At 37.7% G+C, this 13,865-nt stretch overlaps 1 protein-coding gene and 1 pseudogene across 3 annotated transcripts in view; both read right to left on the minus strand.

Annotated features, from left to right (window-relative positions):
• Positions 1-13,865, minus strand: part of SUFU (SUFU negative regulator of hedgehog signaling) — a 149,044-nt gene that overhangs the window by 101,481 nt on the left and 33,698 nt on the right. The gene's annotated exons all lie outside the window — the stretch shown is intronic.
• LOC122739981 lies at positions 2,364-3,048 on the minus strand (annotated as a pseudogene).

Consider the following 13,865-nt stretch of genomic DNA (forward strand, 5'->3'; position numbering starts at 1 on the left):
ACTTAAAAGTGTGTTTTATAGAGGACTAATCCCTCCTTTAATCTACCCTTCCTCTTATTCTTCTCCCTTCCCTCCTGTTTCCCTGTTGAGTGCAATGTATTTTTATATCCAACTCTCCTCTGACAAGTTCAGTTTAGAGTGAGAAGTGTCAGCTGTTCTCTACTATACACTTTCCTTGTTTATATTGATTTCAACTTTTGCATCCTAATTATGAGACCTATGCTCAAGATATTCTTTTCTTTGAGGGTTTTCTTGTAGATGTTTTGGGGTCATTCTCTTCTAGGTTTATGTCTTGGGCATCCCTTTCACCATAATAGTTTTTTATGATGGGATTATTTTTTATTTATTCATTCTTCCAGTCTACTTTCTTGACTTCAAATTTTATTTTAGGGTCAGGCTCAGTTCACATCTGGTGAGAATGTCTGGGCTGATACTGTTTTTGCTTTCTTAGAATATTAAGTTCTATGTTACTTCCAGAATCTCAGGGACAGTTCAGGCTGGGGACTTGCAAGCTTTCAGTATTCCCAAAGTGCTCTGAAGCAAAGTCTCTGCAAGTTACTGATTTGGCTGTGAATCTGATTGAGCCTTATTTGGAATTCCAATAGACTGCTGCTGAATTCAACCACTATTAGCCAGATGGAAAGCTATGCAGGTTCAGAATCACAGAACTGTTGGCTTCTCTTTGTTCCGAGATTCCTGTCCTGGTTATTCTTTTGCAGGCTTCAGACTGAGCTAGAAGCTAGAACTGAGACCCTGTTCCACTTGTGTGATCTGTCACACAGCTGCTGCTGGCTTTTCAAACTTGCTCCTTGCTGAATACAAAGGCTAGGGCCCTTACCAGCTCCTCATTCTAGAATGCCACCCCTAGGCACAGGTCCCCTCCTCAGTTTTCCCTGGATCTATGTATGATATGGAACTTGACAATGCTGCCAGATGGTACCTGTTCCTGTACCGAGTACAAGTTTAGGTCCCTCTATATGCTGGATCTGGAACCTCTTCTTCCCCTGGTACACAGTCTCTCCTTGTGCTAAAATGTTCCACATAGTTCATTCATTCCTAGACAGTTCCCCAACCCTCTTTCTCCATATGCCACATGGAGATGGGAAAAAATGACCCACTATGATTTTTTTCTTAAATTTCCTGATGAGGACTCAGTCTGGTACATTTTCTAAATTTGTCTGAAAAATCTGTGTGTTGGGGGGAGGGGAAAGGAGAAGGAGTAAACTGTACTCTTTCTTACTACTCTGTCATCTTGGCTTGCCCCAGAAATATACAATTAACAATCTTAATTATGAATGTAAATGGGATGAAATCACCCATAAAATGGAAAAGGTTAGCAAACTGAATCAGAAAATAGAACTGAAACAATACATTGTATACAAGAAACGCACTTGAAACATAAAGATTAAAAGAATTAAATAACAGCACTTAGCACAATGCCTGGTACATATCACGTGCTTGATAAATTCTAGTTGATTAACTGATTGATCTAAGGTGCTGAAGGAAAACTTATTCTTCAAAAATAAATTTTATGGCTATTGGTTTTGTTGTTGTTGTTGTTGTTGTTGTTTTTTAGTGAGGCAATTAGGGCTAAGTGACTTGCCCAGGGTCACACAGCTAGTAAGTGTTAAGTGTCTGAGGCCGGATTTGAACTCAGGTACTCCTGACTCCAGGGCCGGTGCTCTATCCACTGCACCAGCTAGCTGCTCCCTATTGTTTTTTATATTACCCAAATCTCCTTCTGTATCTCCCCCCTTCCAGAAATCCACAACATGTAAGAAGTAATATTTTTTAAAGATAAAAGAGGAAGAGGAAGAAAAAAAATCAGCACAACCAAGTCATACACTAAAAAAAAAACCACCAACAACACAAAAAACCCTGAAAATATATACGATGTTCCAGACAAGGGAATAGTAAAAATGACATGGTTAAAGGAGAAAACAGAGAAACTACATTGTACTTAAGGGAATCACAGATAATGAAATAATAAACTTAATTTATGTGCATTAAATGGCATAGTACCTAAGTACTAAAAAGAAAGGTTATTCAAATTTCGAGAAATAGACAGCAAAACTGTAACAGGAAAGACCTCATAGTAACCCTTTCAGATCCACATACAGCTAACAAAACAAGGCAAGAAATTAAGGTCTTGAATAGAATTTGAGAAAAGTTAGACATGACAGATCTCTAGAGATTGCAGAATGAAAATTTTTAAAAAGTATGTGCATTTCTCAACCGTGAATGACACCTTTAAATAGTGCTGCCTATGTACTATAGCATAAAAGTAACTGTACTAAGTCATAAAACTTAAACAAATGTAAAAAAGCCAAAATACCAAACACCTTAGCATAATAAAATTATTATTTTTTCCCCTAAATTCCATTTATTAAACATTAAGTTTACAAATGAATGAACACCAATTAGCGGTATCGATGAAGTTGGAGAGTATTGCGCCTTCTCCAAGCTGCACGACGAGACCCTCCAATGGTATGGTGGAACTTGTGACCCTTTCCAAGACCCCGGCTCTTTCGGCCAGCTGAGGTAAGCCCCCGCATCTCTCTATGTTTGTGCACTGGCTTGGTGATCCATTGAGTGTCCGGGTTTCGTCTGAGAGCTTTATGGAATTGATCAATAAGAATAACCTCAAAGAATTTGTAGGTTGAATCTTCACCCACCCAGTAGGAGTTCAAGACTCTCAGGGCCCCACAGTGGCGGCCAGCACGCTCTTCTGCTACGGACTGAAGGCCCAGGACAAACTTCAGCTGATTGACACCGTTGATGCACAGGTTTACTGTAGGTCGCACCCTTGGGCACCAGGCGCTTTCGGCCACCCCGGCAGACGCGAATGCGGTAGATGATGTAACCTTGCTTGGTTTTGTAGCCCAGCCGGCGGGCCTTGTCCGGCCGGGGCGCCCGGTGCAGAGCCGACAGCGGGCGGTACTGCCAGCAGCGCACGCGCAGCAGGAACCACATAACATCCGCTGCTTCTTCCTCCATAGTTCCTGGATGTACTTGTAGGCCCCCATGCTGGAGCGCACTTACCCTGCCAGATGGCTGCCTCAAACCGGAAACGCATAATAAAATTATAATCAATAAGGGCCTTTGAAGAAAAGATTACATTTCATTGGAGACTAATCCTAAAGAACTGATGGGTCAAAGAACGAATCATAGAAACAACAGATAAATCAACAAAAATGAGAATGAGACAACGTATCAAAAATTTTTTAATATAGCCAGAACAATCCTAAGGGTAATATATATATTTAAACAGCTTCAACAAATGAGAGAAGGAACCTATCAGTAAACTAGGCATATAACTTTTTTTTCTTAAAATTTTCCCCCAAATACATGTAAAAATCGTTTTCCACATTCATTTTGTAAGATTTTGAGTTCCAATTTTTTCCCCTCCCTTCTTTCTCCCTTCCCTAAGAGAACAAGCAATCTGATATAAGTTATATTTGCACAATCATGTTAAACACATTTCCATATTAGTCATGTTGTGAAAGAAGACTAAGAAGAAAAGGGAAAAACCATAAGAAAGAAAAAAACAACAACAAAAGTGAAAATAGTATTCTTTCAGTCTACATTCAGACTCCATAGTTCTTTTTCTGGATGTAGAGAACATTTGGAAATTTAGGCATATAACTTTTTTTTAAAAACCTAGATAAACAAAAACTTTTTAAAAAACACTTCAACTGTTGGAACAAAAATTAACAAACCTCAAGGAAGACACTGGTAATTAAGTAAAAAAACCAAAAATGTCTTTGCGGTACCAGATCTGAAACTATACTACAAAAGCAATAATCATAAAAATGATTTGAAAAAAATTAAGTTCACAACAAAGAAAAACAAACAAAAATATTAGAATGGAGTATGATAAAACCAAAGATCCAAACTACTGGCATGAAGTTTCATTATTTGACAAAAACTGCTAGGAACACAGGCAAGAAATCTGGCAGAAATTAGGTATAGTCCAACATTTCGCACATTATACTACAATAAAGTCCACAGTGAATATGAACTAAAAATAAAAATCTCACCATAAACAAATTTAGAGGAGCAAGAAAGGAAATACCTTATACAATTATTGAAAGAAGAGTTCATGAATGACCAAATGAGATAGAGTGATGAGCACAGCAAAAAAAAGGGGCAACTTTGACCACTAAAATTTTAAAACCTTTTACATGAACAAAATAAACACAGTTGGCATTTAAAATTTTTTTAAAATTCTGACTTAAACACCAAATAACATGAGTATTCCATATACAAAGTAGGGCAGAAAAAATAGTATTGTTTATAAAAATGTCGTTAAAAATAAGAAAGAAAAGTTTTGGGGAAAATCTTTGCAGCAAGTTTCTCTGATAAAGATCTGATATATAAGATATATGTTAAAGTATACATATTTTTCCATATATGTGTGTGTGTATGGAACTGATTCAAATAAATAATAACAAAAGTCATTTTACAATAGATAAATGGATAGGGGATATAAAGTTCTGAAAGGAAGAAACCTATGTTTTCAACAGCTATATGATAAAATGCTCCAAATCACTAATAATTAGAGAAAAGAAAATTAAAACAATTCATAGATTCTCCCTCATACCCAAATTGATAAAGATAACAAAAAATGGAAAATGACAATTGTCAGAGAGGCTATGGTAACACAGGCACATACACTGGCGCACTGTTGACAGAAATGTGAAATGATCCAGCTATTCTGGACAGCAATTTGGAGCTATACTCATAAAGTCACTAAACTATATATGTGTGTATGTGTATTCTCTCTCTCTCTCTCAGACCCTTTGACCCAGTAATATTAGTATTAAGTCCATACACCAAAGGGATCAAAAAGGATCTATGTACAAAAATATTCATAGTGATACTTTTTGACACAGCAAAGAACTAGAAACTAAGGGGGTATCCATCAACTGAGGAATAGCTGAGTAAATTATGCTATATAAATATAATGAATATTATGGTATCTTAAGAAATGACAAAAGGGATGGATTAAAAAATACCTGCAATGAAATTTAAAAAAATTTTATGCTTAACAAATACCAGATAAAACAAGCATTTCTATATATAAAGCATAATAGAAAAAGAGGATCATAAATATTATTGTAATTCTTATGTGTTGCTTGCTTTTCCTTTTCTTTTAAGTATTTAATACATTTAATTTGTTGTTTTCAAAACTGAACTACTTGCCTATGTTTCATTATGGTCTTGCTTCTGTTCTCTTCTGTGTATGGTTTTTTTTAAGTTCCAATGGTCCTCATTGTTTTCTTTTCTTTATTTTTGACAACTGTATTGCTAATCCCACTTAATAAATCAGAAAAAAATCCCCCACAAAAAATTGTGTCCAAAAATGGATGTCTCATTCTGTACCTTTAGTTTATCACTTTTCTGTTGAGACGTAGGTAGCATGCTTCATCATTAGTCCTCCAGATTTGTGACTGTTCATTGTACTTATCACAGATCTTAAGCCTTTCAAAGCTATTTTCCTATACAATATTAGTATTGGAAAATTCTCCTCAAGATATTCCAATGAGAGGACACAGCTCTCTCTCTCACACACACAACTCCTTCAAACAACGATAAAAAAAAAAAATGGCCCTGGGGGCAGCTAGGTGGCACAGTGGATAAAGCACTGGCCCTGGATTCAGGAGTACCTGAGTTCAAATCCGGCCTCAGACACTTGACACTTACTAGCTGTGTGACCCTGGTCAAGTCACTTAAACCCCATTGCCCTGCAAAAAAACAAAACAAAACAAAACCAAAAAATGGCTCTGGACCAGAAATGATCAAGGTAATCCAAGGCAAAACTATAGTAATTACATTTTGCCAAACAAAGATCATGGGAAGAGATGGGAGAAAAGCATTTATTAAGCACCTATTCTGACAGGCACTGTGTTAAGTGGTAAACCACTTAAATATCTTCTCTGATCCTCACAACAACCCTATGAAGTAGGTGCTGTTATTATCTCAATTTTACAGTTAAGAAAACTAAGGCAGAGAGAGATTGAGCAACTTGCCCAGAGTCACACAGCTAATAAGAATCTAAAGCTACATTTGAACTCAGGTCTTCCTGACTCTAGGCCCAGCACTCTATTTACCTAAATGCTAGAAGGAAAGGGGTCTGGCCTGGAAGCCTCAGAGCACAGACCAGGAAAGCCCAGAGCTTGAATCTATGAGATTCTTATGCATTTTCCCCTAAGTGATCGACCCAACATACTGGAGGCTTTCCTTTCTTTCTCCTAACATTCAGAGTAGCTAAGTGTAGCATTCTGGCTAGCTGCCTGTCTTCATTCTTACCAAATAATTATCCCATCTTCTCTCTTTCTGCCATATGATTACTTGATAATTTATTGCAAGGGCAATACTTGTTTATATTATAAATTCCTGTCATCAAGCAAAGAAGCAATAAACATTTATTAAGTGCTTTCTATACACCAGCAGTTGTGTATGTGCTATATTTTGTATGTGTAGAAAGAGAAAAGAGAGAAGTATAGGACAAAACTTTGGAATACAACCAGAGTTAGGGAACATGTAAAATCTTGTGAAGAAGGATGGACAATTATGAGTAGTACCATTTCATAAAGTCGAAAGAAGCAATGAAGGATAAAACCAATTAGAGAAAGTTTGGCCAGACATACACTAAACAAAACCAACCAAGGATATTCAAGGATTAAACTAGAAAGAGGTCTGAATAAAGAAGAAATATGGAAAAGACCTGCCCACACCATTTCAACCAACTCTTCTCTGTCTAGGACAGCAGAACCACCATACTTGGACTCTTAACTTCATAGTCCCTGAAGTGCTTATAGAGGAGGCAGAAATAGTACTGAAGAGAACAAAAGTAAGAAAAGGGGGCAGACTAGATCAAAGTTATACAGAGGAGATCCATACTAGAGGTGACAATATAGCGAAGACACTGAATCATAAGAACACAAAGACTAAAATGAAGCAGCTTCCTTCCTTTTTTTTAATGTAATAAACATTTTTATTTAAAGTTTTGGGTTCCAATTGTTATCCTTCCTTTCCTCCCTCTTCTCCCCCCTCCCAAAGGCAGTAAGCAATCATGTATGGGTTATACATGTGCAATTATGTAACACATTACCATATTAGTCATTTTATACAAGAAAACTTGACTAAAAGAAAAAAATGAAAGGTGAAAAATAGTATGCTTCAGTCTGTTCCATCAATATCAGTTCTTTCTTTGGAGTTGGATAGTATGTTTCATCAATAGTCCTTTGGGATTGTCTTGGATCATTGTATTGTTGAGAATAGTCAAGTCATTCGGTTTTTCATCAAACAATACTGCTGTCTCTTAGTCCTGCTCACTTCACTATACATCATTTCATACATGTATTTCCAGGCCTTTTTGAAGTCATCCTCCTTGTCATTTCTTATAGCACAATAATATTTCATCACCATCATATACCACATCTTGTTTAGCTGTTCCCCAATTGATGGGCATTCGTTTGATTTCCAATTCTTAGCCATCACAAAAAAAGCTGCTATAAATATTTTTGTGCAAATGGGTCTTTTTCTCTTTTTGGGGATGTATCCTGCCTTTCAAGGGGTTTTACCTTCCAACAGGGGAGATAACATATACATACATAAGTATATAAAAATATATATATGAAGGGAGAAAGAAGGAGAAGAAAAGGAAGGAGAGAGAGGGAGAGAGGGAGAGAGGGAAAAAGAGAGAGAGGGAAAGAGAGAGAGAGAGAGAGAGAGAGAGAGAGAGAGAGAGAGAGAGAGAGAGAGAGAGAGAAGGGAATGGAACTAGCAGCTGGTGGATAAGAAAAATCTTCATGTAGATGGCAGCAATGGAGCTAAGTTCCAGAATTCTAAGAGGTAGAAGTTAGGAGGAAGTACAAATGCATAGCGTGAGGAGCAGCAGGAAAGTCAGTATGGCTAGATTGTTGAGTAAAAGGTGAGGAGTAAAGTTTAATAAAGCTGGAAAGAGAGTTTGGGACTAAATTGTGAAGGGCTTTAAAAGTCAAACAGATTAATTTATATTTGATCCTAAAAGGAATAAAGAGCTATTGGCATTTATTGAATAAGGAAATGACATTGCAGCTGTGTGGACAATGGCATAGATTATAGAGGGCCAGGGAAACCATTTAAAAGCTATTACAATAGTGCAAGAAAGAGGTGATGAGAATCCAAATTAAGGTGATGCCTGTGTGACCAGAACTATAGGGACAGATTTGAGAAATAGAAATGATAAGATGTGACAACTAAGTGGATATGTAGGATGAGGGCAAATGAGGAGTTGAAGATAACATCAAATTTGGGTGACAGGAAGGATGGTAGTATGTCCTTGACAGAAATAGGTAAGTTCAAAAGAGGGGTGGATTTTGGAGGAAAGATAATTAGATCAATTTGGGATACGCTGAGTTTGAGATGCCTACGGAATATGTAGTTTGAAACAACCAATTAGAGATCTAGGCCTAGAGAACCCATGAGAAAGAATAGGGTTTGATATATTGAACTGAGGGGAAGTCCTACTCAGAGATGATAATTAAACCCATGGGAGGGGATGAGAAAGAATGAGAGAAAAAGAAAAGAGCATAGGAAATAATTCTGGGGTATATCTACAGGTAGGAGACATCACATGGTCATAAACTAGCAAGAAAGGTCGAGGAGAGGTCAGATAAGTAGAACTACCAAGACAGTAATTTCAAGAAAATTCAAAGAAAAGTGTATCCAGGAGAGGGTAGCCAGCAGTGGAAAATGCTACAGAGGCCAAGTAGAATAAGAATTGCGAAAAGAACATCAGATTTGGCAATTAAGAGACCACTGAGGTAACCAAGATGGTGGAATAGCAGGAAGCAATGTAGCAAGGCACCCCCCCCCCTTTCCACAAAACCCACTCTCCTCCAAATCGGTATAGAAAAGCACCAGATCTAATCCTGTTGGGGAAATCCAAGACAAGATCACAGCAAATCATATTTTAAAGCCCAGGTCAGCATAGAGGGATAGAAAGAGGTTTGCAGACAGGGAGACAAGGCCTGATTCAGAGCATACCAGTGCCCAGGGAGAGGCTGTAAACTGGGGCAAGAAGTGGTCCTGGACCCAAATGAGGGCACATTATATCAGGGACAGTTAGAACTGGATGCTTTGTTGACCATTACTCAATTTCAGGTCACAGACACAGGGCAGAATGACAAAAGGACCTGTAGCTACAGAGCTGCACTCACTCCACCTCCATCCTAGTAAACTCAGGCCCTAGGCAGAGAGAGGAGCAAGTTCAGAAGCAAGCAGCAATTGTGTGGTTCTAACACCAAGAAGCAGGCCAGAGTATAAGATCCAGTCTGAGGCCTGCAAAGGAGTAACCAGTGCAGGATTCCCAGGCTAAATGGGAGTCTGTAGTCCTATAACTCTGACATAAAAAAAAATTTTTTTCTGAACCATCAGAGAGATTCCCAGGTGGCTGACAGTGGCTGAGTCCACAAGTATTTGTGTAAATATGTATATATAAATATATAAGGTATCCATGCATGTATGTGTGTATATATATGTATGCACACACTATATCTATCTATATCTATATCTATACACACATATACATATATACACATATATATAGGTATGTATTTATATATCTATACAAATAAGGAGGAGTAGAGAAGAGTGGATAACACTTGAACTTCACTCTCATCTGAAGTGGTCAAAATAAGGAACTAAACACACACACAGAATTGGATAAAAAAATTTACACTTAATAGGAAATAGGAGAGAAAGGATAAAAGGGAAAATTAGAAGGAGGGTAGATCAAGATAGGAATTGGTTCTATGCAAAACAAATCCTAAATATGTATGAAAACATTTTATAGCTCTTTTTGAGGTAGCAAACTAAGGGAATCTGAAAGAGTGCCCATAAATTGAGGAATGGCTGATTAAGTTATAGCATATACATGTGATGGAATACTATTGTGCCATAAGAAATGATGAAGGGGTGGTTTCAGAGAATCCTGGGAAGTCCTATATGAAGTGTTAAGAATGAAATGAACATAATGAGAACAATTTATACAAAGAAAACATTATTGTATATACAATTCTTTCAGAGGACCAATGATGAAACATGCTACCTACCTCGTGACAGAGAGAAAGATGCAGAGGGCAGAATGGGACATATCTTAGATACAGCTGATGCAGAAATTTATTCTGCTTGACTATACAGGGTGTTTTTTTCCTTATCAATGAGTGGGAATGTCTTAGGGAGAGAAGATTTTTGCTGACTGAAAAAAGTATGATTTTTTCCACGTTTAAAAAAGAAATGAGTAGTCACTTTGAAGATAACAGTTTTAGTAGAGTCACAAGGTCAGAAGCCAAGAAAGCAAAGGGATTGAGAGGAAATAAAGATGATGCTTTTACTTGAAGTTTGGCTATTAAAGAGGAAAAAAAAGATATAGGAAAATAACATTTTTTTTTTTTTTGGTGAGGCAAGGGGGTTAAGTGACTTGCCCAGGGTCACACAGCTAGTATGTATCAAGTGTCTGAGATCACATTTGAACTCAGGTCCTCCTGAATCCAGGGCCGGTGCTTTATCCACTGTACCACCTAGCTGCCCCTAGCACTTGTTAATAATGAAGTCTTGTTGAATTAATTTTTCTGTGGAGTCATATCTAGTCAAATACACTGAACACAGCTTTGCAAAAATGGAACGTTTTTCAAGACCCCTCAAACAAGCCTAAGTCCTCTTTCCCACCAATTTCCCATTCAAGCTATAAGGCAGTCATTCATGGAATTGGTTCAGCTAAACAAATAAACAAATTGCCCTTGGAACCTTCAGGACAACTTAAATCAGGTGGATCTGTTCTTTTTCTTTTTCTTTTTTTTTTTTTGGCAGGGCAATGGGGGTTAAGAAGTGACTTGCCCAGGGTCACACAGCTAGTAAGTGTCAAGGGTCTGAGGCCGGATTTGAACTCAGGTCCTCCTGAATCCAGGGCCGATGCTCTATCCACTGCGCCACCTAGCTGCCCCGCACCTGTTCTTTTAAAGAGGGAGAAGCTTTTTTGATTTTGATATTTCATAAAGCTAAAGCTAAAATCAAAGGCCTTATTTTTGTAAACCAGGAAGCCCAAAATGTTTTTTAATCCAGGTCAACTTTCTGGTCAAACCTTTCCCTGAAGATTCTAAGCCACAATAATCCCCAGTGGGAACTTCAGGTTCAAGAAAAAACTAAGTTCAGAATCTATAAAAAACTGAACCAGACTTTTAAGAGTAAAGCACAGGCGGGGGGGGGGGGGGGGGGGGAGGCAGCTAGGTGGCACAGTGGATAAAGCACTGGTCCTGGATTCAGGAGTACCTGAGTTCAAATCTGGCCTCAGATACTTGACACTTACTAGCTTTATGACCCTGGGCAAGTCACTTAACCCCCATTGTCCCCCCCCTCCCCAAAAAGACTAAAGCACACTACCCAAAGAAAGTCAAAGAACATGAATGACTTTTGAAAGAGAAAGCATTAGTTGTTGAAAAAATGTTCATATTCACTAAAAATCAGAGAAATGTAAATAAAAATAACCGTTAATATAATCAGTACTATCTTCTACCCTGCAGAATAGCAGTGTTGTCAGGAGTGTAGGGAAAATGGTATTCTAATACATTGTTGGAAGAACTGCAGATTGGTGTAATATTTTGGAGCTCTACACAGTTAGAAACACAAAACCCATCATGTATTTTGATCTAGTGATTCCATTGCTAGGATATTCCTTAAATATATGATTAAAAGGGGAGGAAAAAAAAGGGGGAAGATGACCTTTTAGATGACAGTATTCAAAGCTACTTTATTTATAATGGCAAAAAAACCCATGGAAACTGCTTAACAGAGAATAGATGAATCAATTATAGCACATTAATATAATAGTGTAATTTCATGGCACCATATAAATCATAAACATGAAGAAGGAAATATGGGAAAATCTATATGAATCAATGTAAAATAAGAGCAAAAGGACCAGAACTCTGTGTGTATATAGATATGTAAAATATGTGTGTGTATACACACACACACACACACACACACACACACACACTGACTACAACTATTAAAAGAAAAACCAAAGACATAATTTCAGGTGGCATTGGAAGGTAACAAGAATAAATATATTTTCAATAATAATAATAGCCAGCATTTATATAGTGCCTATTATGTGCTAGACACTATGCTAAGTAGTTTACAATTATCCCATTTAGTCCTTACAACAATCCTGAGAGGTAGGTGCTATTATTATTCTCATTTTAACAGTTGAGGAAACTGAGACAAACACGTTAAGTGACTTGACCAGGGTCACACAGCTAGTAAGTGCCTAAGACTAGATTTTAATTCAGGTCTTCCTGATTCTAGACCCAATCTCTATCTACTGAGCAACTAGCTGCCTGTTAACTGTATGTTTATTGCCTATTAATTTGTTTGGTTCCACTTTGTTTTATGTATACCATGAAAGGTAGCATGGTGTAATAGAAAGAGCACTGGACTCATAGTGAGGAAAGACCTGTGTTCTAAATCCTGCTCCCCCACCACTTATCAGAGCAGATGTGAACATAAGCAAATCATTTACCCTCTCCCACTGTAAAGTGGTAATGATAATACCTGTAGTAACCTAGAACTCACAGGGATGGAGTGACAATTAAACATAATATAATCAGCTAGGCTTTTCTTAAGTTCTTGGCCAGAGCCTACAATCTTACCTTTGAATAAAGACCAAAAAAAAAAAAAAGGCCCAGGGGGGAAAATGCCTATCTAGGACAATGGCATTTTAGAAAATCTGATTTAGGAAAAGAGTGATGACACCCCCACCCCCAGACAAACTACCTGCTGCTCCTCACCCCCAGCAACATGCTTTGGGATGTTTCAATTGCAAAGGACCATTCCTGCTCAACAGCTACCATCCCTATACCAGATGCCCTCCAGGACTGGAGAGGCAAGCAGTTCCAAGGGAAAAAAGAAGTCTGAAATAAAGAGAAAGCCAGTGGATCATTTCAGCATCTCAGTTCCCCGAGGGCAAGGATTATGCCTTTCATGTGTACTGTACATCCAATCCAGCACACTGTGGAAGCTGAGTAAATGCTAAATGGTGGTAATATTTCCAGTGCCATCGAGAGATAGTCAGAGTCATTTAAAGACAAACAAGATAAGAAGGCATTAAAGAGCAGTGATCCTTCTCCTAAATTACTAACAATCTCAGAGTATAACCTCTGAACAATATTTCCTGTGGGAAATTCTGCTATTGCTTCACTTTCTGGGGACAAGTGAACCTCTTTCTTTCCCTCCTAGCTTCTCTGACTCTCACACAAATGCTGACATTCTACACTGATGGGGGGGATCTCAAAATACCTTTCAAATCACTTTTTTGGTTTCACCCATGATAATGTATATTCTCTTCATTGAAACCAGATTTAATAATATAACTAAGATGTATCCAGACCTCTTTTTTATGTCTTTTTAGCTGAATAAGATTCATAATCATACTTTATTTACATAAAACTAAAAACAAACCCCTTACCACACACACAAACACCCTCTTCTCAAAACAAGGCTATCTCCTATGATATTATACTATTCTCCCCTCCTCTCTACTCAAAAACAAAAACACTAACACTGGCTGACAGTATTGGACAGGGATATTTGTTCTCCTTTAGGGACAGAAAATGTCAAGAAGACAAGAAGAAACTTCTTAAGTTATGGTTATCCATGATATGGGTAGATTTCAGGAAGTTTGATTTTGGCACAGGGTCCACAAACAGCTAGACTAAAGTCTAAACTAAAGAAATGAGCACGAGGCAGAGTACTAGTCTAAATTCCAACTGATGTATCTGGCTTGGTGACTCTCAGTTAATGATGTTTTGTTTTTC

The sequence above is a fragment of the Dromiciops gliroides genome, chromosome 2, assembly GCF_019393635.1.
Source record: "Dromiciops gliroides isolate mDroGli1 chromosome 2, mDroGli1.pri, whole genome shotgun sequence".
NCBI classification, from domain to species: Eukaryota; Metazoa; Chordata; class Mammalia; order Microbiotheria; family Microbiotheriidae; genus Dromiciops; species Dromiciops gliroides.